Source organism: Tamandua tetradactyla, chromosome 13 (genome assembly GCF_023851605.1).
Source record: "Tamandua tetradactyla isolate mTamTet1 chromosome 13, mTamTet1.pri, whole genome shotgun sequence".
Lineage (NCBI taxonomy): Eukaryota > Metazoa > Chordata > Mammalia > Pilosa > Myrmecophagidae > Tamandua > Tamandua tetradactyla.
In genome coordinates this window covers 57079607-57104230 of record NC_135339.1, presented here as the reverse complement: position 1 = coordinate 57104230, position 24624 = coordinate 57079607, and the positions used below count along the sequence as shown (strand labels likewise).

The 24624-nt window shown below is 38.0% G+C and overlaps 1 long non-coding RNA gene across 5 annotated transcripts in view; it reads left to right on the top strand.

The window, feature by feature from the left end:
• Positions 1-24624, top strand: part of LOC143654057 (uncharacterized) — a 38603-nt gene that overhangs the window by 1850 nt on the left and 12129 nt on the right. For 2 of the 5 annotated variants that reach the window (XR_013161649.1, XR_013161651.1), the window contains exons 2-5: positions 6704-6778; positions 8187-8429; positions 23987-24088; positions 24561-24624. This is a non-coding gene — a long non-coding RNA (uncharacterized LOC143654057). The remainder of the gene's footprint in view (positions 1-6703; positions 6779-8186; positions 8430-23986; positions 24089-24560) is intronic. The other 3 variants (XR_013161650.1, XR_013161648.1, XR_013161647.1) reach the window with 2 other exon arrangements.

Sequence of the window (24624 nt, the reverse complement as noted above, 5' to 3'; positions counted from 1 at the left end):
TATATGTATAGCATAAATTTGCTGTCATGTAGGATTTCAATTACACCTCAGTGTTATGAAGTATATAGGCCCAAATAATGAATAGGCTAACTTGAAATAGTGTAGGATGTAAGATCTAATACTAGAGAGTTTGCAGTTCAGAGGGTAGAAGAATCAACCTTAAATATTCTGAACTTTGAAGAACAATTGGGCCTACCAGACCTCACTTGCAGAAGTGTTTTGTTCAAGGTTTTTAAAAATTGTTTTAAGTTGGTGCCAGATTTCATATAAAAATCTGGAATTAAAAGAAGCATATTTAGAAAAATGGAATCTGTGCATGGCAACCATGCAAGACAGTAGTAATTTGTAACTGAGTTTGCAGCAGTCTTCTATATAGGGAAAGCCTCTCTGGTTCCCCAGTCTTCCTGTTCACCATCCCTTTCTAGTCTCTCAACGCAGAGGCTTTGTGTCAGATGCCTTTTATTATTTCATCTTCCCTATACTTTTCCTCCTTACACTGGATACACTACACTTAGATATCTGTTAAGCTGCGTGGCATTTGAGTTTACAGCTCCATGTAACTCATAAATCATAACATCATAAATTAAGGTCCTTCCTCCCTCTTATCCATATAGCCATGTTGAGCCCAACCAGACACTGCTGCGAAGGACCGTTTTGTCAAAAAACAGTTATCTTTCATGACATCAGCTTCAGAAGATGAATCCACCTCAGATAGCCTTAGAGTCCCTTAACTCAGTGGATTGCAGTTTTGATCATATCAGGCATGATCATGCATGGTATTCCCTCCTGGGACAATGGTGAAATGTAAAATGTGACAGAGAAATTTGAAAGTGCCTTGTAAAAAACTATAAAATCACTAAACAAATTAGTTGTAACAGCTCTTTAGGGAGCATTTTCTTCTCTCAAGGTATAGACCTATTTTTCCTTCCCAATGCCCCTCTCCCCAAAGTTTTTTTTAAAGAGAACACACACACACGAACAAAAATAGTTTGATTGGGGTAGGCTTAGAAAACAATAAAAATGTACAGATTGCCCTTTTACATTATAGAATATTTTGATATGAGTTTCTGCTTTTGAGGGGGTAAGTGGGCAATAGTAGTGAAGAAGAAAATATATGAGAAGGAGGGTTAGAAAGGATGTTTGCTAAACCCTGCTGCTTTGCAAACTTAAATTGAACCCATCAAATTTAAATTATAATCATCTGACTTTGTAATCAGATAGTCTCCTATTTTTTGAAGTAAACATTTTTTTCAATATGCTTCATTTTAAAAATGTACTTCAGGAATATTCTTAGTTTATTTGATTCAATTGGGACCTCTTGTAACACTCTGCCTTATTAATTTTAAGGAGTTTCTTTGTGATTCAAAGCAGTGGCTATTTGAATTGCACTTTGGATCTAGTCTTGTTTCCAAGTAAAATTATGTTCATTACTAAATATGGCTCCTAGTGTATATTACACATGGTGTGAGAAAGTAACCACTGTAAGGATTTTTATCCCCTCGTTCCATTGCAGTCATATGAAATATGTTTGAGATCCTCAATCCATGTTTAGTCATATATGAGATGGAGGAATTAAATCTCTAAAGCCTGAAATTGGAAACAGAGTACTATCATATATGATTTTTGTAAAACCTGGAATGAATTTAAGCTGGGGCGCCAGTGTTTAACTATTAGGAGCCTATTCAAATTTTCAAGCAGTATTCAATAAACACTATCTAGGGAATATTGCCTTTTTTTCCAAAATTCTCTCTTCCTTCCAGGAATACCCTCGAGTTTTCGTTTGAAATTTACACTCATTTTGTATGAACTTCGATTTAATTTTCTGAATGTATGTACTTATGACAAAAAAGTCTAAAATTTACTAATTAAGAGATTCACCTATTGAGTTTCATAGAATTGTTTTTGTTTTTAAATAGTATCATGACCAAAACTCATTCTGGTGTTCAACCTTAGTAACCAAAATGAAGTCCCGGTGTCTGTGGCAGCTTGACACTGAAATAGTATTATGAGAGTTTCATTCAAGGTCTGGAGGTCAGTTATTCCCACCCTGTCTCTAGTTTCTGTCATACTTAGTAATCACCCGGATAGTTTATCATTTCACATAGCCTCATCCCCATACTGTCTCTATCTGCTGATTGCTCTGTTATCAGCTTTCTTCCCAAGACTTTAAACTCTTTCTCTGGACTACCCACTTGTATAGATAAACCCCTCTATTCTTTTATCCTTTCTACAGGATATCTTTCCTTGTGATATTTTAAACTTGGCTCTCATTTCCCCCTACATTCCATTATATTTTTCCAGCAGCTCACCACAGTCAAAGCTATGCCCCACATTCCACAGAACCTGGAGGTGGAATCTCTATTCCCCATCTCCTCATGGTCATGTAAGGCTATTCCATTCCACCCTTGTTAAACGGAACAGAATCCTTCCTCTAATTATACCTTTCACCCTTCCTCATCATTGCCATTTGCCAGCCTCCTATTCACTCTCTCACATTTATTAAGTAATTTAGCACCTAATCAGCCTTTCTTACGCAGTTTCTGCCAGGACTGACTGTTGTCAAGACCATAGCATTTAAGACTGTTGCATATCAAAAATCCTAAACTCTACTGTGCTCTCATCCTTCTGTTTATTTCATCTCTTTTTCCCTTACTTTTCTATACCTAATTATTTCTTGACCTCATGAAGAAGATCCGTATCCCTTGGTACTATTTTATCTCAAGTCCATGAGCCTCTACCTAGATTGACTTTCTTCCTTGTCTAGACACTCTACTTGGTTCATTAATTACCTATACCAGTATCCAAAATTTCCTTACCTTTTGTCTTTCTCCCACTTTTGTCCAGCAAACTGTTCTCTAGGTTGGTCTACCCATTTGCTTTCAATACTCATTTATAAAGGTAACCAAATTCTTTTAGTGAAAATCACAGAACCAGATTATTTCCACAGTTAATATGTGGTTCATAAGGCAGCTCAACCATTCTTTTCCTTTCACACCTACAGCTACTATTCTTTTATCTCTCCTTAGATCTCCTATCCCACTTTTGACCCTTTTCTTCCACTTTTGACTTTCAGCAGCTGGCTTTGCTTTTTCAGGGGAAATAGAGGCTCTCAGACATGAATACTGCAACACTGACCACCAGACCAACTTAATCTCATCAGTAGATATCCTCTCCTGTCTCAGATAAAGAAGTATACTTTTTGCATCCACAGCTGATCCTATATGTATCTTAGTTCCTGTCCATCTGTTTCCTTTGGGCTGTTGTTTTATCATTTAACCCTTACTTTTGTCTTCAGTGTACTCTTTCTCTACTTCCCTGCACCAGTCTCATCTCCTTTTTACTCCATGAAAACACAAAAACAAAAACCCACTATTTGGATTATTGTTTGATTTCTGTTCTTTCTACTCTCATTCACAGCCAGAATTCCAGGAAAAGTAATCACTCCCCCCACCTCCTACCTTTTTACTTCTCAATCCCCCGTATTCTGAGTTCTATCTCCTGTCATGGCACCAGGGACTTTCGGATTGCCAAACCCATTGCATTTTCTTAGGCTTCTTTTCTTTACTTGGTTCTGTGGGTCACTTCCTGCTCTTGAACTTTCCTTTCTTGGTTTCTCTGACATGAATTTCTTTCTACTATTCTTCTCCATCTCTTTGACCATTTTAACTTTTCTATGCCAGTACCTTTTTGCTCTAATACCTTTTTCTAGGATTTTCGTTCATTCTCTTCTCTTTGGTATGTGAACATGCTCAAGTTCATCTCAAGAAAAGCAAAAACCAAAACACCTTCTTCTGGTCACTCCTTAACTATTGCTCTTAAAACTGTTGCCCTTGATTCTTTTCTGTTTTCATTCTGTATTGTTTTCTGTAGGTGGTCTCATAGCTTTAACCACCATCTGTAGAGTAATGACTCCCAAATCAATCTTTGGTCCAGACTTCTTACACAAGCTTCAGATCTGTGACATCCTTACTCCATTGTCCAATGTACAAAAAGTGCATAGAATTCAAAACCAACCTTTCCTCATAAATTTTTTTCCTTATATTTCCTATTTTGTGAATCAGGCCAGTGTCATTTTAGTCACCCAGGTTAAAACTAGGAACAAGTCTGGAAATTCCTTTGTTGTTGTTGTTAATAACCCACATACTGTTACCAGGTTATTTGATTCTACCTCCTGAACAGCTGTTGTTTGGACCCTGTCTTTGTCATAACTTCCCTTGGGGGACTGGGGAGAAAAAGAGGAAATATTAAACTTCCCTGTCTGGGGGATTCCTCATATTCTCACAAGCAGTGGGGACAACCAATTCAATAGGCTGAGCCCTCAGTCTTGGGGCTTGTCCCTATAAAACTTAAACCTGCAAGGAAGAAGCTAAGCCTACTTATAATTATGCCTTAGAGTCACCACCAGAGGACCTCTTTTGTTGCTCAGATGTGGCCTCTCTCCTAAGCCAACTTGGCAGGTTGATCTCACTGCCCTTCCCCATACATGGGTCATGACTCCCAAGGGTGTAAATCTCCCTGGCAATATGGGACAGGACTCCCAAGGATGAGCTGGACCCAGCATCATGGGATTGAGAAAGCCTTCTTGACCAAACCGGGAGAGAGAGAAATGGGACAAAACAAAATTCTGAGGCTGAGGTTATCTTGGAGGTTATTCTTATGCATTATCTAGATATCCCTTTTTAGTTTGGAGTATTGGAGTGACTGGGGGGGGGGGGGGAAGTTCTGAAACTGTTGAACTGTATTCCAGTAGCCTTGACTCTTGAAGACAACTGTATAACTATATAGCTTTTACAATGTGACCATGTGGTTGTGAAAACCTAGTGGCTGACGTCCCCCTTATCCTAGGGTGTGGACAGATGAGTACAATAATGAGAACAATAAGTAAATAAATAATAGGGGAGGATAAGGGTAAAAAAAAATGGGTGGATTGCAATACTAGTGGTCAGTGAGAGGGAGGGGTAAAGGATAAGAGATGTATGTTTTTTTCTTTTTATTTCCTTTCATGGAGTGATGCAAGTGTTCTAAAATGATCATGGTGATGAATACACAACTATGTGATGATATTGTGAGCCATTGATTATGTACCTTGGATAGACTGTATGTGTGTGACGATATCTCAATAAAAATATTTTTTTAAAAAAAGATTCTATGCCTCTCTGTGATTATTCACTTGAATAGTTACATAAATTTCCACATTAGCTGACACAAGTTAATTTTCAGTTTTCATAAGAAAAAAAATCCACACAGTTGTATTCTGAGGTTATACCACTTGAAATTTTTATTTAATATACTTTCAGACTGAAATGATTTCACTTGTAAAATGATTTCACATGTAAAGGTTTAAATGTACATGCAGTCTAGGTTTTGATGAAACCTGTAATAAAGAAGCATTGAAAAAATTAGATGTGCAAATAAGTATTTTATATAAATTGAGGAAAGGGAGAAATTGTTATTTACTATGTGGATTGGAAGTTTCTTATATGACTTAAATTAGAACTTGAAGTGAGACTGGGATTTAGATCGGTGTTTCTCAACCAGGGACATCTTTGTTCTCTTGAACACATTTTGACAATGTCTAGAGACATAATTGGTTGTTAAAACTTGTGTGTGTTGATAGGGGAAAGGGTGGGGGGTATGCCGTTGGCATCTAGAAGGTAGAGGCCATGGATGCTTTTGAACGTCCTATAGTGTATATTTTTTAGCTCCAAATTTCAATAGTTCCAGGGCTGAGAAACCCTAATTTAAATGGTCAAAGAGCGTAGGGAAAGACACAAAAGAGAGAAAGAGGAATGAACATGAAATATTTGTGGGACTGTAAGGGGACCTGCTAGACTGAAGAAATGATTTCCAGGTGGATCTGTGGTAAAAGGTAAGAAAGGTAATACATATGATAAGGCTGTATGACATAGGGCCTTGAAAGAGTCCCAAGGAATTTGAAGTATATCCTGATGTTATCAGTATTCACAGGAAGTTTTCTATGACAGTGAAGTATAGGATGGAACAAATAGGGATGAAACTAAAACACAAAAAGACAACTTTATGAAAGACGGTTGCAGTTATTAAAGGAGTGAAGTGATAAGATCAGAGCAAAGTGATAAGAGCAAAAGGGGAGAGATGGGTTTAAAAGTCAGTTGTCTCAGCAACTAAAAGGTTAATAATGACATTTGAGGGTTTCAGAAAATAGAGGGCCTAAATGCCTTTAAAAAAAAATCTCACACCACTATCCTGTTCTCCAATCACACTGAGTTTCACTACCTGTCCCCTCCCAAATGTGCCAACTCTTTTGTACCTCTGTCATTGCAGCTGTTGTTCCTGTTCTCTGAATTTGTTCTCTTTTCTCTTTTCTCCCACCTACTCCTTTATTCAATGAGTAGAAAATTTATGGAATATTTTAGCCATTGAGGTGGCACAGACTAAAATTGTAAAGGGTTTCAAGAAAGATTCAAAATTGGGCAAGTAAAGTCTTCACTTAAGCTTCACTTAAGGCTATCTTTAATTTTCCTAATAAATTTCTGCCTCCTTAGAAAATGTCTTTTGCTACCACTGACCCAATTTTGTTTAGATTAAAAAAATTATTTATATTCTGAATTATGAGTGAATGGGTGCAATATTAGAGAAAAAAGTCCTAGTGGTCTTAACCTTCTTTTAAAAGTATAGTTACTCCTATAATAATGAAGGGCTACAATTTTCTTTTTATGTTAAGGTCTAGAAAGTTGGAAACCATTGAAATGGGAGTACTTTGGATTCAACTCTAGTCCTGCCTCTTCCAACTACTAAGGTATATAACTTTGGGAGAATAATTTCATAATAATTTGCTTACTTTCCTGTTCTGTAGAATAGAAAAAATATATATGCTTATTTAGTGATAGGATGTAAGGAAGATCTAATGAGGTAAATTAAAACTTATTTAAAAACATATGCCCTTTAGAGATGCAAGTTATTATAACCCAATTTTATTTTAATAGTGGGAATCTGGAATAAAATGGTGTGGGGGAGCTTTCAAAAGTTGAATCAAGCATAGTTTCCGAAGCAAAAAGTACAGGGATCAGGAAGAAGCTAAGAAGGTTGCTGTTTTAGTTTGATAAATGCTGCCAGAATGCAAAATACCAGAAATGGAACATCTTTTAAAAAGGGAATTTATTAAGTTACAAATTTACAGTTCTAAGGCTATAAAAGTCCAAAATAAGATATCCTGAGGTAGATACCTTGACTCAAGAGGGGAAAAAATCTGTGTAAAGAAAAAGATTCATTTATGGGCCGAAAAAATAAACCTCCCATTTTTTTCTTAACACAAAATACATTTTTGTTTCTTTATATGCCCCTATATATAATATATAATATAATATTATATATATATTTCCCATCCCCCCCTATTTTTTTTTACAGTTTTGTTCATGCACCATGCAATCCATCCTAAGTGTACAATCAGTGTCTCTGGTTTAATCACATAGTTATGCATTCACTACCACAATATATATGAGAACATTCCCATTTCTTCTGAAAAGAAAGAAGAAAAAAAAATCCCATCCCTCTCTCCCTTAAACGCTCTTTTATTTACATGTAGCTTTGGTATATTGCCTTTGTTGCAATTAATACAAGGATATTGCAGTGTTACTGTTAACTATAGATCTTGGTTTGCATTAATTATATCTTTTCCATATACCATCCTGTTCTAGTTTGCTAGCTGCCAGAATACAATATACCAGAAATGAAATGGTTTTTTAAATGGGAATTTAATAAATTGTTAGTTTACAGTTCTAAGACTGAGAAAATGTCGTAATTAAAGCAAGTCTATAAAAGTGTCCAAATTAAGGCATCCAGGGAAAGATGTGTTGGTTCAAGAAGACTGATGACTTTTAGGGTTTCTCTCTTGGCTGGAAGGGCATGTTAGAGAGACTGCTCACTTTCTTTTCTGGCTTCTTGTTTCATGAAGCGCCCCTGGAGGCATTTTCCTTCTTCCTCTCCAGAGGTCTCTGGCTGTGCAGGTTCTCCTCATGGCTCTCGTTGTTCTGTCATCATTCTCTTCTCTCTCAGAATCTCCAAAGGTCACTGGCTGGTGGACTCTGTGGTTCTCTTGGCCTTGTGGCTCTGCTCTGCTCTGCTGTGGCTCTCGTCATTCTCAAAAGGCTCTCTCTGCTTCTTGGTTCTGCGGTGTTCTCAAACTTTCTCCAAAATACTTCTTTTAGGAGAGACTCAGAGAGAGCAGCGAATGCTGCAGCACCACGAAGCGGAGAGTCCATTGGAGATGAAGAAGGAAAACGCCTCCCGGGGAGCTTCATGAAGCCAGAAGCCGGGAGAGTAAGCTAGCAGATGATGCCGTATTCGCCATGTGCCCTTCCAGTTGAGAGAGAGAAGCCCTAACTGTGTTCACCATGTGCCTTCTCACTTGAGAGAGAAACCCTGAACTCCATCGGCCTTCTTGAACCAAGGTATCTTTCCCTGGATACCTTTGATTGGACATGTCTAATTGGGACATTTTCTTGGCCTTAGAACTGTAAACTAGCAACTCATTAAATTCCCCTTTTTAAAAGCCATTCCGTTTCTGGTATATTGCATTCCAGCAGCTAGCAGATTAGAACAGATTTTTGTACCGGAGAGTGGGGTGCTGCTGCTGCAGTTCACAAATACCAAACATGTTGGAATGGCTTTTTAAATGGATAAGGGGAAGAATCTGGAAGAGTTGTGAGAAGCTTGATAGAGAAGGCCTAGAATGCTTTGAAGAGACTGTTGGTAGAAATGTGGACTCTAAAGATACCTCTGATGAGGCCTTAGACAGAAATGAGGCATGTGTTATTGCATTTGTACATAAGCAAATATATTGCTTTCCTCTTATCATATGACATAAGTTGTATCATTCATGTTATAACATTGAAGTCATAGGATATGAAATTTAAGAATGAATGTTACCTAAGGACTTGTACCCTAAAAAAAAAAAAATACTTCTTTTATAGAATTTCAGTAAACTATCAAGACCCAGGTAGAATGGGTGGAGGTGCCTTCATCTAATCAAGTGTAATACCCACAATTGATTGAGTCACATCTCTGTGGAGATAACCCAATCAAATTTCCAACCTATAGTTCTGAATAGGGATTAGAAAGAACAGTTACTCCCACAAGATTGATTAGGATTAAAATATGCCTTTTCTAGGGTACATAAATCTTTTCAAACCAGCACACATCCCATTTTTATCATCTTGTTAATAGTTACATACATTTATTCTCATTCATGTAAAAACATTCTAAAATTTGTAAAATTTACCACCATCATTGTCTACGCTAGGTTTCACTAAGTTATACAGTCCCAGTTTTTATTCTCTAGTTTACCTTCTAGTAACATACATGACTCTAGCCTTCCTTTTCAACCATACTCACACTCATCTTTGTTAATTACACTTATGGTATTGTGCTACCATCACACAGTATGTTGCTATCCATTTCAGAACCTTTACAATCAACCTTATTGAACATTCTGTATTCCTTAAGCATCAGTTTCCCAATCTCTGCTCTCTTTCTATCTCCTGATAACCTGTGTTCACTAATTTAACTCTCAGAGTTTGCTCTTTATGGTTAGTTAATATTAGACCATCCGGTATTTGTCCTTTTGTTTCTGGCTTATTTTACTCAACATAATGTCCTCAAGGTTCATCCATGTTTTTACATGTATCATTACTTTAGTCTGTCTTAGAGTACATAATATTCCAATGTATGTATATACTACAATTTATTCGTCTACCCATCAGTTGATGGACATTTGGTCTATTTCCATTTATTGGCAATTGTGAATAATACTACTACATCATTGTGCAAATGTCTGTTCGTGTCCCTGCTTTCAGTTCTTCTGAGTATATACCTACTAATGGAATTGCTGATTCATATGGCAGTTCTATGCTTAGCTTCCTAAGGAACTGCCAAACTGCCTTCCATAGCAGCTGCACCATTCCACCTTCCCACCAACATTGAAAGACATATCTGTTTTTCCACGTCTTCTCCTACACTTGTAGTTTTCTATTTTTGTTTTTGTACTGGTCATTCTAATAAGTGAGATATCTCGTGGTTTTGATTTGCATTTCCCTGCGAGGTAGTGAAGTTGAGCATCTTTTCATATGTTTTTGAATTATTTGTATATCCTCTTGGGAAACGTGTCTATTCGTGTCTTTAGCCCATTTTTAAATTTGGTTTTTGTCTTTTTGCTTTTGAGTTGTAGGATCTCTTTGTATATTCTAGATATTAAACCTTTATCAGATACGTGGTTTCCAAATATTGTCTCCCATTGAGTAAGCTGCATTTTTACTTTCTTGACAAAGTCCTTTGATGCGCAAAAGTATTCCATTTTGAGGAGGTCCCATTTATCTATTTCTTCTTTCATTGTTTGCACTTTGGCTGTAAGGTCTAAGAACTCACCTTCTGTCGCAAAATATTAAGATACTTTCCTACATTTTTTTCTAAGAGTTTTTTGGTCTTAGCTCTAATATTTAGGTCTTTGATTCATTTTGAGTTCATTTTTATATAAGGTGTGAGATAGGGGTCTTCTTTCATTCTTTTGGAGATGGATATCTAGTTCTCCAAGCATCAGTTGTTGAAGAGGCTGTCCTGTCTCAGTTGAGTGTACTTGGCAGTCTTGTCAAAAATCAGTTGTCCTTAGATGAAAGGGTCTATTCCTGAACTCTATTTGATTCCTGTGGTTGGTACATCTTATCTTTATGCCAGTAACATGCTTTGTAATATGCTTTATAGTCAGGTAGTGTGAGACCTCCCACTTCTTTTTCTTTCTCAAAATGCTTTTTATTGGGAGCAACCTGACCTTCCAAATAAATTTGATTATTGGTTTTTCTATTTCTGCAAAGTAAGTTGTTGGGTTTGATTGGTATTGTGTTGAATCTATAAATCATTTGGATAGAATTGACATCTTAACTACATTTAGTTTTCCAGTCCATGAACAAAATACGTTCTTCCACTTATTTAAGTCTTCTTTTATTTCGTTTAGCAATGTTTTGTAGTTTTCTGTGTATAAGTCCCTTATGTCCTTGGTTAAATTTATTCCTAGATATTTGATTCTTTTGGTGTTATTGTAAATGGAATCTTTTTCTTGATTTCCTCCTCAAATTGCTCATTACTAGTGTACAGAAATACTATTAATTTGGGCATGTTGATCCTTTATCCTGCCACTTTGCTGAACTCATTATTAGGTTTAGCAGCTTTTCAGGACTTTGTACATACAGGATTGTGTCATCTGCAAATAGTAAAAGTTTTACTTCTCCTTTTCCAATTTGAATGGCTTTTATTTCTCTGTCTTGCCTAATTTTTCTAGGTAGAACTTCCAGCAAAATGTTGAAAACAAGGCATCCTTGTTTTGTTCTAGATCTTAAAAGGAAAGCTTTCACTCTTTCACAATTGAGTATCATGTTATCTTTAGGTTTTTCACTTTTGCCCTTTAACATATTGAGGAAATTTCCTTCTATTCCTATCTTTTGAAGTATTTTTATCAAGAGAAGAGGCAGATTCTTGCACTTATGCAAAGCCACCCCACAGGTGAGATTTGTAGGCTTTGGGTCACCATGCCTTGTATTCTGAGGCTTCACTTCATAGAACTGAGCTGTCAGTGTAGCCAGGAAACCTAGGAATAGCGAACTGAGAGCCCATTGCCTGAAATATCCACCCTAACCCTTAAACTAAATAGAAAACTCCAGGAAGACAGGAAATACAAAGCTCTACTTATAGTACCTGCTCAATAAGCTTTTTCTAAAGATGAGAATACCATGAAGACACCACTGAGTGAAATAATGATATTTGATTTCACAGACCAAATTCTCTCTTTGAGAAGAAACTTGCCGGTATCCAAAACTGAATTAGAGTTCAGCTCTCTGAGTTAGAATTACTGGCCATTATGTCCTGTTATAATTTTAAAAGGGTTGATAGCAATTTATTTGCACATAAACTGCTTATTTTGAAAGAGAAACTAATTGTATTTGAGGGAGATAATGTTGGTGGTCCAACTTGTTACCCAATCTCAAACCCGTCATCCTTACCTGCCTCCACTGAACACCTAGAAAAGCTAAATGTTCACTCTTCCAGCCTCTGTTACAGCTAGGAGTGGCCTTGGGACACAGCTTTGGCAAAGGCACTTGTGGAAAAACTTTTACTGTATTGGTTAAAGTGATAGATACAGCTGGGCCACCTATTGACCTCTTCCTGCCACAAATGCCAGTGTGGTGGTTGGAGCTGCAGTAATTCTTTCAACTGTGGGGGATCAAAGGGCCAAGAAAACCACAGATATGCCAGTCCCATTATAGAGCTGCTGAACCAGCACTAAACACTGCCTACCTCTAGACTTACAATGAAATAAAACAAAACCAGTTTTATTTAAATTCCTGGGTGTGATACTAACAATTGAAAACTAGTTTGCCAAGTAGATTTTTTTCAAAGCTTTAGTTTTGCACACCTACCTCAGTTGTTTTATGTACAAATATATGATTTCTCATAAACAAAGTTTGCAGTTTATCTCTATTTTTGCACAACCTAGGTTCTGCCTGGGATTCTGGGCTTGCCTTACAGAAGGTGGAGACAAGGGTAAAACTCAAGCTTTTTAACAAGCTTCAATAATTCAGCAGATTGGTAATTTAGAGAACTAGGTTTTGGTAAATAGGATTTTGACAAATTTTTCATTCTGGAAAATAGCGTTCTACAAATTTATTTTCAGCAAAGTGACGTAAAGCCAAATAAACACAGTACCTGGTTTTCGAGACACCCCCCCCCCCCATCAATTGTTAAATATTAACTAATTGCTGTCACTCAGGTTGGCACTGTGTGTTGGATCTTGCTTGAAGGTCAGGCTTGTTTGGGGGAGAGAAGGGTGAAGGGCGTGATTCAAAATGCATTAATCTTAGTTGGAGGCAATCTATGTGTCCTTCACTAGATAAATCAGTAAGTAAAATATTACAGAAGCATGTTATGTAATACTAGCAATGGTCCGAAGGAATAAAGTAAAATTAACATGGCAGTGTAGCTAGATCTTAAATATAAAGGTAGGTAAAAACAAGAATCACAATGGTATTTCTATCCCATTAGACCTGAATCTTATATCCCTCCTCAGATTCCGTCCATGCTGCTCACCTCCCAAATACCCCAACAGTAGTCCTGGGAATGGTAGTCCTTCCTCTGCTGCCACCATGCAGCCATATGGACCAGCTGTATGTGTAGAGTTTCTTACCTCCTATTACTTCCAGTTTTGGATGAAATACCCTATAAAGCTTGGAATCTGGCATGCCTAGATGTCACCAAAGAGGTCAGATGATACACTCTAGAAATACCAAGGAGTTAACTCCTTGTTAAATGAGTCTTGACTGATGAGGAAACAGAAGTCAGGAGAGAGGCAGGCATTTGCCTCTCTCTTTTTCCATCCAATAAAATTGATGGACCCTTAGCTACACTGATAAATGAAAAAAGAGAAAGAACGAAAATATAAATGAAATCAGAAATGGGAGAAGGGACATTACTACTGACCCATAGAAATAAAAAGATATCATAAAGATACTATGACTAGCCATATGCCCACAAACTAGACAATTCAAATAAAATGGACAACTTCCTAGAAACACATGAAACTACACTGACCCCAGAAGAAACAGAAGACCTCAACAAACCAATCACAGATAAAGGGATTGAAGCAGTCATCAAAAGCCTCCCAAGAAAGTAAAGTCCAGAACCAGATGGCTTCACATGTGAATTCTACCAAACATTTCAGGAAAAATTATTATCAATCCTTTTCAAACTCTTCACAAAAATTGAGGAGGAGCAAAAGCTACCTAACTCATTTTATGAAGTCAGTATCACCCTAATGCCAAAGCCAAATAAAGATACTTTAAGAAAATTACAGAACAATCTCTCTAATGAATATAGATTCAAAAATCCTCAACAATATACTTGCAAATCGAATCCAGCAGTACATTAAAAGAATTATACACCAAGACCAAGCAGGTTTTGTTCCAGTTATGCAAGAGTGGTTCAACACAAGAAAACCAATAAATATCATACACCATATCAACAAATTGAAGAGGAAAAACACATGATCACGATTAATGTAGAAAAGTCATTTGACAAAAGTTAGCATCTTTTTTTCTCATATAAATAATTTATGTTTCAGCAAATTTCCATAAGACAACTGACATATAACTGCATCTGTAGAAATAGACATCCTTTTTTTTTCATTTCCATAAATGGTATATTTTTAACTCAAGTTTTCCATAAAATAGAGTCTGAGACAAAGTGCTGACTTCCTTCCCATTATTGGGGAGGAAGAAGGAGAGCGAGGTAAAGGAAGATGGGAAATGATGGGCTACCGTGTTGGTAGCTGAAACCCTGCAGGTCAGTTAGCAGGTGTGTCTGCTCAGCATGCTGAACTTGTCAATGTAAGCTGCAAAGAGAAGTTATACCTGGGAATAGCTCATGGGATGGAAAAAAAGAGGAATTTTTTATCCCAATTTCCTTTATTTTTATTCAAATTTTTATTGTTTCTTTCCTTTTGTTGGCTTTGGGTTTAGTTTGCTCCTCTTTTTCTAGTTCTTCTGAGTGTGCAGTTAAGTCTTCAATTTTTGCTTTCTTCTTTTTTATTATAGCCTTTTAGGGCAATAAATATCCCTCTCAGCACTGCCTTCACTGCATCCTACGAGTTGTTTTTTTTTTTTTTCCTACATGGGCAGGCTCCGGGAACTGAACCTGGGTCTCTGGCACAGCAAGTGAGAATTCTGCCACTGAGCCACTGGTGCACCACCCCCAATGAGTTTTGATATGTTGTTATTTCATTTTTATTTGCCTCAAGATATTTACTTGTTTCTTTTGTAATGTCTTCCTTGACTCTCTGGCTGTTTGTGTTGTTTAACCACCATATATTTGTAAATTTTCCAGCCCTCCACCTGTTATTGATTTCCAGCTTCATTCCATGATGATCCAAGAAATGTTTTGCATAATTTCAGTCTTTTTAAATTTATTGAGACCTGTTTTATGACCCACCTGTGGTCTATCCTGGAGAATGATCCATGAGCACTTGAAAGGAATGTATATCCTGCTATTGTGGGTGCAATGTTCTGTAAACATCTGTTAGGTCTACTTCATGTGTCATGTTACTTAAGATCTCTGTTTCCTTATTGGTCCTCCATCGAAATATTCTACCCATTGAAGAGTGGTGTATTGAAGTGTCCAACTATTATTTTAGAGGTGTCTATTTCTCCCTTCAGTGATGCCAGTGTTTGCCTCTTGTATTTTGGCTGGGTGCATAAATATTTATGATAAGTTTTTTCCTTGATGAATTGTCCCTTTTATTAATGGATATTATCCTTTTTATCATTTTCATCTGTTTTACATTTAAAGTCTAATTTGTCTGATATTAGTAGAGCCACCCCAATCTTTTCTTGTTGCTGTTTCCATGAAATTTTTTTTCCAACTTTCACTTTCAACCTATTTTTTTTGTCCTTGGGCCTAAAATGAGTCTCTTGTAGACAGCATATAGATGGGTCCTGGTTTTTATCCATTCTGTCAGTCTGTGTTTTTTGGGGGAGGGAGGTTAATCCATAACATTCAATGTTATTACCTTAAAGGCAGTATTTTCTTCAACCATTTCATCATTTGTATTTTATGTCATAACTTATTTTTCTGTCTTTTTAGCCTTTTAATCACTCTTACTGTATTAGTCAGGGGTCTGTAGAGAAACAGAACCAACAGGAACCAACAGGAGATATCTGGAAATATAAGATTTATGAAAGTCTCTCATGCAACTGTTGGAATGCAAGAGTCCCAAATCCATAGAGCAAACTACAAGGCTGGCAACTCCAATGAAGGGTCTTGACAAACTCCACAAAAGAGTCTCACTAGCTGAAAAAACAATGAAAATTATCTTTTCTCCCTTAAAAATCTTCAACAGATTGGATCAAATCAAGCTGATTGGATTATCTCATTTGCAGAAGACCAGACTTCTGTTTTTTCAGTCAGCCACAAAATATCTTTGTAATGACAGTTAGGCCAGTGCTTGCCTGACCAGACAACTGGCTACCATCACCTGGCCAAGTTGACACCAGAACCTAACCATTCCAGTCCACCCCTTATCAACATAGAAGTTATATACATCACCTTGAAACATGCTGTGTTTCTAAAGAGCACACAATAACAGGCATGTGTTTTGCCTAACAATACTCAACTGTCCTGCATACAACTGGAAATACACTAGATTTCTCCAGAATAGGGTGCAAGTCCTTAGGTAACATATACTCTTAAACTGCATATCCAAGAACTTAAATACTATAACATGAAAAATATAAATTATGATAAGAGAAAAAGATAGTTGCTTTATGTACAAATACAGACATACTCATAACAAAACAAAGAGGAAATATTCATACCATCACAGTTCTCATTTCTGTAATTGGTCACGTGGTCATAATTCATATTTCTCACTATCTTCTTCTACTACACATTCCATGTTCCCTTTACCCTCAGCAAGCACTTCAGTTGCCCATGGTTCTTGGCCTGGTGGAGTGACCAAAACCTTTATTCTTGAAGTTTCTCAGCCATTGGTACCCCTGCCTGGATTGGGTTATTTCAGTTTTCCCTTGACTTTAATCACAGGGTGTGGTTGTACTACGAGATACCCTAGGGGATTTCCTGTATTCCAGGAAAACTGTATTTCCATTCTGTAGTTGTAGTCCTATTTCCCCTTGATAGTCAGATCAGTCACCCCAGCCAGTACAGTAATCCCCTTCCTTGCCTGTTGATTCAGAAGTATGAGAAGCCCAAAGTGGCCTGGTGGCAGTCTTAACTTCCAGTTCAGTGAAATCATTGTTGTGTCTCCTGGTAAGAGCACTCCTCCATTTGGAACTAAGACCTGTAGACCAGTAGAGCTTCAGTTTTCAGGGACAGAAAGCAAAAATTTTTCTAGTGAATCACTAGGGGTAACAGTAAGTGGTACCACTCCCATTTCCACTCCTTGATTCCTGGACCCATGAATCCTGGCTATTGGAGAAACAGCACCATAAATGGACAGTGATTCAGAGCCTACGCAGCCTCCTGAAGAATACTGCCCCAGCCCTGCAAGGTATTGTTACCTATTTGACACCATACTTGGGTCTTCAAAAAGCCATTCCACCGTTTTATCAACCCAGCTGCCTCTGGATGATGGGGAACTTGGTAAGACCAGAGAATTCCATGAGCATGTGCCCATTTCTGCACTTCATTTGCTATGAAATAGATTCCTTGATCAGAAGCAATACAGTGTGGAATACCATGATGGTGGATAAGGCATTCTGTAAGTCCAAAGATGGAAGTTTTGACAGAAACATTGCTTGCAAGGAGTACAAACCCATATTCGTGGTATGTATTTATTGCAGTTAGAATATATCACTGCACCTTTCATGATGGAAGTGTTCCAGTGTAATCAGCCTGCCACCAGGTAGCAGGGTGATCATCCCAGGGAATGGTGCCATATCAGGGACTGAGTGTGGGTTTCTGCTGCCGGCATATTGGGCACTCAGCAGTGACCTTATCCAAGTTGGCCTTAGTGTGTGGAAGTCCATATTGCTGAACCCTGAATAACCTCCATTCCTACCAACATACCCACTTTGTTCATAAGCCCTTGGGCAATGGCAGGAGTGGCTGGGGAATGAGGATGACTTGTATCTACAGAACTGGTTATCTTACCCACTTATTATTAAAACCTTCCTTGGCTGAATTCACCCTCCAGTGAGCATTCACATGAGACAAAAATATTTTCATGGTTTTTTTTTTTTTTTTTGCCCACTCAGAAAGGTCTATCCATCTACTTCTTCCCCAAGACCTCTTTGTCCCTGTTTTCCCAATCATACTCCTTCCAAGTCTCTGACCATCCAGCCAAACCGTTAGCAACAGCCCATGAGTCAGTATATAAATGTACCTCTAGCCAGTTCTCCTTCTGAGCAAAATGAACAACCAGGTGTACTGCTTGAAGTTCTGCCCACTGGGAGGATATTCCCTCACCACTGTCCTTCAAGAACATCTCAGAAAGGGGCAGTGGTGCTGCAGCTGTCCACTTTCAGGTGGTACCTGCATATTGTGCAAAACCATCCATAAATCAGGCATGAGTCTTTTCTTACTCAGTCAACTGCCTATAAATAACTCAGTCCACTATCTAGAAAAGAGAAGGTAATGTGGCATGAGTGGGGGCCATGGGCATTTGGGCCACTTCCTCATGTAATTTACTTGTGCCTTCAGGGCCTGCTCAAGCCCTATCTCTTAGATATCATCTCTATTTTATGATAGAGTGCTGCTGTGCACACCCAAATTTATGGCTTGATGGGTCAGACAACAACCAGCTCATGACAGGCAACTTAGGTCTCATGGTATTTTGGTGGCCCATGGTTAAGCTTTCAGTCTCTACTAAGACTCAGTAATAGGCCTAAAGCTGTTTTTCAAAAGGAGAGTAATTATCTGCAGCAGATGGTAAGGCTTTACTTCAAAATCCTAAGAACCTGGATTATGATTCTGCTTTAGAGGCCTGCCAAAGGCTCCAGACAACATCTTTATTTGCCACTGACACTTCCAGCACCGTTGGATCTGCTAGATCATATGGCCCAAATGGCAGAGCAGCTTGCACAGCAGCCTGAGCCTGTTGTAGAGTCTCATCTTGTTCTGGATCCCACTCAAAACTAGCAGCCTTTTTGGTCACTCAGTAAATGGGCCAGAGTAGCACACACAAATGAAACTTCACTAAGGTGGAGAGCCCCTGTATTTTTGTTTGATTTCAATCTCCCATCCCCTGACACAAATTCCTTACCAATAAGTCGAAAATAGTTGCTACCTCTTGCTCACTAGGTTCAATCAACATGATATCATCACACAAGACAGTGTGATGTCTTGTGGTAGGGAGAAATAATCAAGTTCCCTGTGGACAAGATTATGACATAGGGCTGGAGAGTTTATACACTCTTGAGGTAGGACAGCGAAGGTCTACTGCTGGCCTTGCCAACTGAATGCAAACTGTTTCTGGTAGTTCTTACTGACAGCTATTGAGAAAAAAGCACTTGCTGGGTCAATAGCTGCATACCAGGTACCAGGGGAGGTGTTGATTTGCTCAAGCAATGATACCACATCTGAAACAGCACTTGCAGTTGGAGTCATCACCTGGTTAAGTTTATGATAATCCACTGTCATCCTTCAAGACCCACCTTTTTTCCACAAATAGGCCAAAAAGAGAATTGAGTGAGGATGTGATGGAAATCACCATTCCTGCATCCTTCAAGTCCTTAAGAGTGGGACTAATCTCTGCAATCCCTCTGGGAATCTGGTATTGTTTCCGATGAATTATTTTTCTAGGTAGGGGGCAGTTCTACTGGCTTTACTTGTCCTTTCCTACCATAACAGCCCTCACTCCATGAATCAAGGAACCAATGTGGGTTTCTGCGAGTTTCTAAGTATGTCAACTCCAGAACTGGGGAAATAACCACAGAATGGGTCTGGGGACCCACTGGACTCCATCGATCACCAGACCTCCTTAAGCCCCATTCTGCTGGACCAGAGTGACATTTTGGGTCTCCGGAATTAGTGCCATTTCTGAGCCAATTTCTAATAATCTCTGAAATATCTGATCATTTCCTTTTCCACATTGCATAGTTATTCTGGTAAAAGATGATATATCTCCTTGGGGAAGGCTGGGAAGAAGGTTAACTGTGTAAACTGGCCAGTGTAATAGGGCCCTTCCCCAAGGGTATCTGGCCCTCCCCTCATTGAAGGGGCTCTGGGTCTGTAAACTGTCTCGATTCTGAGAACAGATTAGGGGGCCTGGACTCTGTTTTTGTAATTCAAGTTAGACGTCTGTTCACTTGACCTAGAACCCTTCTCCTTATACAGCTCAAACAAGAATTTAGTAGACTGCCCATCTATTGTACTTCTAGGTACCCCATGATTTACTAACTAATGCCACAAGTCTCTGCAAGTCAGATTATTTTGACTGCTGCTTTGATTCAGTTATCCATTATGATGGCCACACCCACCTTGTCTGTGGTGATTAACTGTTGTCACATGGCTTCTGCCAACTTGGGGTCTGATCATCCACATTGTGTTTAAGGTTTCCAGCTCAACGACAGTAGTTCCCACAGTAATATCTGACCTACAGAGAAGGATTACTACAGAGCTCTTCTGGGATGATGGAGCTAGTCTCACAAATTTATTCCTCAAAGTTCTGGTATAAAGTGTGTCCTCTGGACATTCCTGGGGGATGTGAGCAGGTCTTGCATGATAAATCCACTCTAATATTCTAATCTCTCTGAGCCTTTGGATCCCCTTATCTACATTATATCAGGGCAGTTCTGGCATTTTGACCTCAGGTAATGCTGGCCACCTTTTGATCCATGTTTCGCCAACCACCCAAACAAGCTGTTAATGCCCTTTCTAAACATCAAGCTACCACATTGAATGCAGAATCTCTGCTTAGTGGGCCCATATCATAAATTCAGCTTGATCCAACTTTAAAATCCTTCCACCATTATCCCACACTCTTAATATCCATTCCCACATATATTTCCCTGATTTGTGTCTATATAAATTGGAAATCTCATACAGTTCTTTTGGAGTATAGCATACGTCCTCATGGGTCACACTTTGTACCTCACCTTTCAGGACCTGTTGGGATTTTAGTCTAGTTATAGGTCTTGAAGAAATAAGGGGTGGTTGGGGTTAATCACGAAAAGAATTAGAGGTGTCTTTCAAGCCCGTTACCTCAGGGCATTCTATTGCAGTTCATCTAATGAAACAGGATTAATGGCTCCAGACAGAGAAGTGAGGACTGTTTCTCCAGGGGAGGTGCTTACATGTTTAGGAGGCATTGAAGTTTAATCTCTTTAGGTGGAGGTTGGATGGCTGACTTTTCAGGGTGGATTGTTGGCCGGGAAGCTGTTTCCTCAAAGGCTGGAGGTTGGGTAGCTCTCTCCTCAGGGCAGGCTGGAGATTGGGTGCCTGTTTTCTTGGGGCAGACCATTACGGGTCTATCTAACAAAGACTCAGAATCTAGGGTTTCCACATCCCCACTGCCATTTTTATCAACCCAGATGTCCCCATCCCAAGCTTCAGGATCCCATTCTTTTCCAATCAAAGCCCTTACTTTAACACCAGACACCCTGTAAGGTTAAGAATTTAGTTTATATTGTAAATCTGCCACTCCCTCAATAAGACTCTGGGTCTAGTTTTCAGAGATCTCAAGTCTACCTCCACAGGAAATAAGACTTTCTTTCAAGGCACAGAGCAACTTTTACATCTTTTATATGGCATTTAAGTTGCAAATGTGAGGCCTTCAGTGCATCCCTTTCCCTCATAACTGTATCCAGCATATCTAAGAACAAACAGGCAACATCATTAAATCTCTTAACTCCACAAAACTCCGTTAAAGTGTCAAAAATACCTTCACCCAGAGTCTTGCTTCATTTAAGTATACAATTAGCAGAATCAAATGGTATATTTTATGTATTTCTATTGCCAACTCGCACTATGGACTGTCAGTGCATCTTGATTATTGGAAACAGAATCAGTAGTGCCTTTGAGTCTAATCAAAGTGGAAAACCAATTGTAAAACACATTTTTTAAAGATTTTGTTTCTCAAGAACCACCCCTGGTACCAAGCTGTATTAGTCAGCGTTCTCTGGAGAAACAGAACCAACAGGAGATATATGTAAATATGAGATTTATAAAAGCATCTCACACAATCGTAGTGATACAAAAGTCCCAAATCTGTAGGGAATACTGTGAGGCTGGAAACCCCAATGAAGGGGCTCAATTAACTCCACAGGTGAGGCTCACTAGCTGAAGAAGCAGTGAAAATTCTCTCTTCTCCCTAAGAAGTCTTCAACTGACGGAATCAAAACAGCTGATTGGATTATCTTGCTTGTGAGAGGCATGACATTAGTTGGTCGTAGATGTTATCAGCCACATCTGCAATCAACTGACTGATAATTTAATAAACCAGCTTTCTGTTTTATCAGCCAGTCCCCAAAAATCCTTGTGGTGACAGGCCAGTGCTTGCCTGAGCAAACAACTGGGCATCATCACCTGGCCAAGTTGACACCAGAACCTAATTATCATACTTACTGCTGATTTTCATTTCTACAGTCTTCTGCAAACTACTCTCCTGTCTTCCTATCAGTCTGTAGCATTGCCTTTAATATTACTTATAGAGCAGGTCTCTTGTTCACAAACTCTCTTTTTTTCTGTAAATATTTTAAACTCTCCTTCATTTGTGAAGGGCAGTTTTCCCAGATACAGAATTCTTGTCTGGCAGTCTCCATATGTCAGTAACTTAAATATATCATACCACTGTCTTCTCATCTTCATGGTTTCTGAAAAGAAATCCTCACTTAGTTTTATCAAGCTTCCCTTGTATGTGATGGATCACTTTCCTCTTGCTACTTTCAGAATTATCTCTTTTGTTTTTGGCATTTAACAATCTGATTAGCAGGTGTATTGGAGTTAGTCTATTTGAATCTATTCTATATGGGGTACTTTTGCATTTCTTGGACCTGAAATTTGATGCCTTTCATAAGAGTTGGGAATTTTCAGTGATTATTTCCTCAATTATTCTTTCTCCCTCTTTTCCCTTTTCTTCTCCTTCTCAGATATCTGTAACACTTATGTTTGTGTGCTTCAGGTTGTCATTCTATTCTGACACCTTGCTCATATTTTTCCATTTTTCCCTATCTGTTCTTTTGTGTAAGATTTCAGATGTCTTGTTCTCTAGCTCACTAATTCTTTCTTCTACCTCTTCAATTCTGCTATTGTAAGTCTCCATTGCATTTTTTATCTCTTCTGTTGTGCCTTTCATTCCCATAAGTCCCATATTTTTTTTTGTAAATTAGAGTTCTTCTTTATGTTCACCTAGTATCTTCTTCATATCCTTCATCTCTTTTGCCACATGTTCCTTCAAGTTGTTGAACTGATTTAAAAAGTTTGAACCATCCTTAATTCATTGTTTCAACTGCTATATCTTGTCTGAAGCTTTACTTTGTTCCTTTGGACCATATCTTCATGCTTTCTAGCTGACTGTGATTTTTTTTTTGCTAGTCTAGGCATCTGATTTTTTTTGTTTCTTTCTGGAGGTCATTGTATCTCTTTTACCTAGACTTTGGCTTTGTGCTCTTGCTTTTCCTCGACATTTGGTTCAACTTATTCTAGACCTCTAGCATAGCTTCTGTTTAGCTGATAAGAATTCTTCAGCTCTTATTTTTCTGATTTTCTCCCTGCAAATATGGAATGGTTTTTGAAATTACCCCTTTTTGGATAGTTGTTTCTTTCTCAGGAAAAAGCTTTCTCTTTCTTCTTCCTCCTCAGAGAATGTTGATCTGCTGGAGTGTTTTTGGTTGTTTCTTTTGTTTTTTGCAACTCTGTATGTTTTAACATCCTTTTGTTACCTCTAGCAAATTTTGCTTGGAGAAATAATTCTAGGAGGAGGGTCCCTCCAGACAGAATTTACCCCAGTCAGTTTTTACCAGCAAGGAGTACTTTGAAGTAGGAATATGTTAGATATAACTAAGTAATTTTCCTGAACTCATTTTGACTCACATACTAAATGAAAAAAAGCTGGACACTATTGTGCACTTATAATCAATTCTTCCTTTTGAAAGAGGCAATATAATTATATTGATTATATATAATTTTATATAATTATATTAACAGCATGGGCTCTGGAGCCCTTTGTCCTTACTATACTTTTTTCTTAATAATTTTATGATCTCTTTTCAACTATATCCTAAAAGTTGAAAATCCTCTCTAAAATTTTCCCTGACTCATGAGCTTTACCTTGTTCTTAAGCTTTATTTTTTCACTAAAGCAAGTGGTCAAACAGCTATAGATTTTTTCCAAGATAAAAATACTATGAAGTTTTGCTTTTTTTTTCTTATTTTGTGTACAACTTATGTTACTAAAAACCTATAACTCTGTTTCTGATTGAATCTTAAGCTTCTATTTATTGATATGTTTCACCTAGTAATCTTGGAGTGGATGTCTGGGATTCTGATGAAGATACAAATCTCCTGTCCAATTCTACGGAGGAATCCAGGCACTGGCCCCCAAATGAAGACTTTCATGGGTAAATATTAATAACATGGTTTGGGATAAATATTTCATTAAAATTATGAAACGTATTCTTTGATAATGGTAGAGTAGACAAGGAATAAACCACAGGGCTGGGAATCAGGAAATTTAGGATCAAATCTAAGCTCTGCTACTTACTAATTGTATGTGATCTAGAGAAACTGACATAACCTTTTCAGGCCACAGTTGTTTAATGTGTATCATAAAACAGTTGTCCCAGATATTCTAAGGACATATGAAACTAGTGCTTCATGAAATATTATTAGTTTTCCAGGGAAAAAAAATGGGTTTGTTTCTCATTTTTTAAAGTCAAATAAGTTTGGGAAACACAGTCTGCCATTACCATGAACATTAGTACATTAAATGCCCTTAGAAGTCATGCAGTAAAGAGGTTTATTAAATTTTATTTAACACAGCATTTCCCTAACTTATTTGAGAACAGAACTCTCTCTTTTTTTTTCCCACAGAACAAGCATTATCATGATGTGGGACACTAATGTTCTCCAAACTGTTCGAGAAATAATGAGCTAG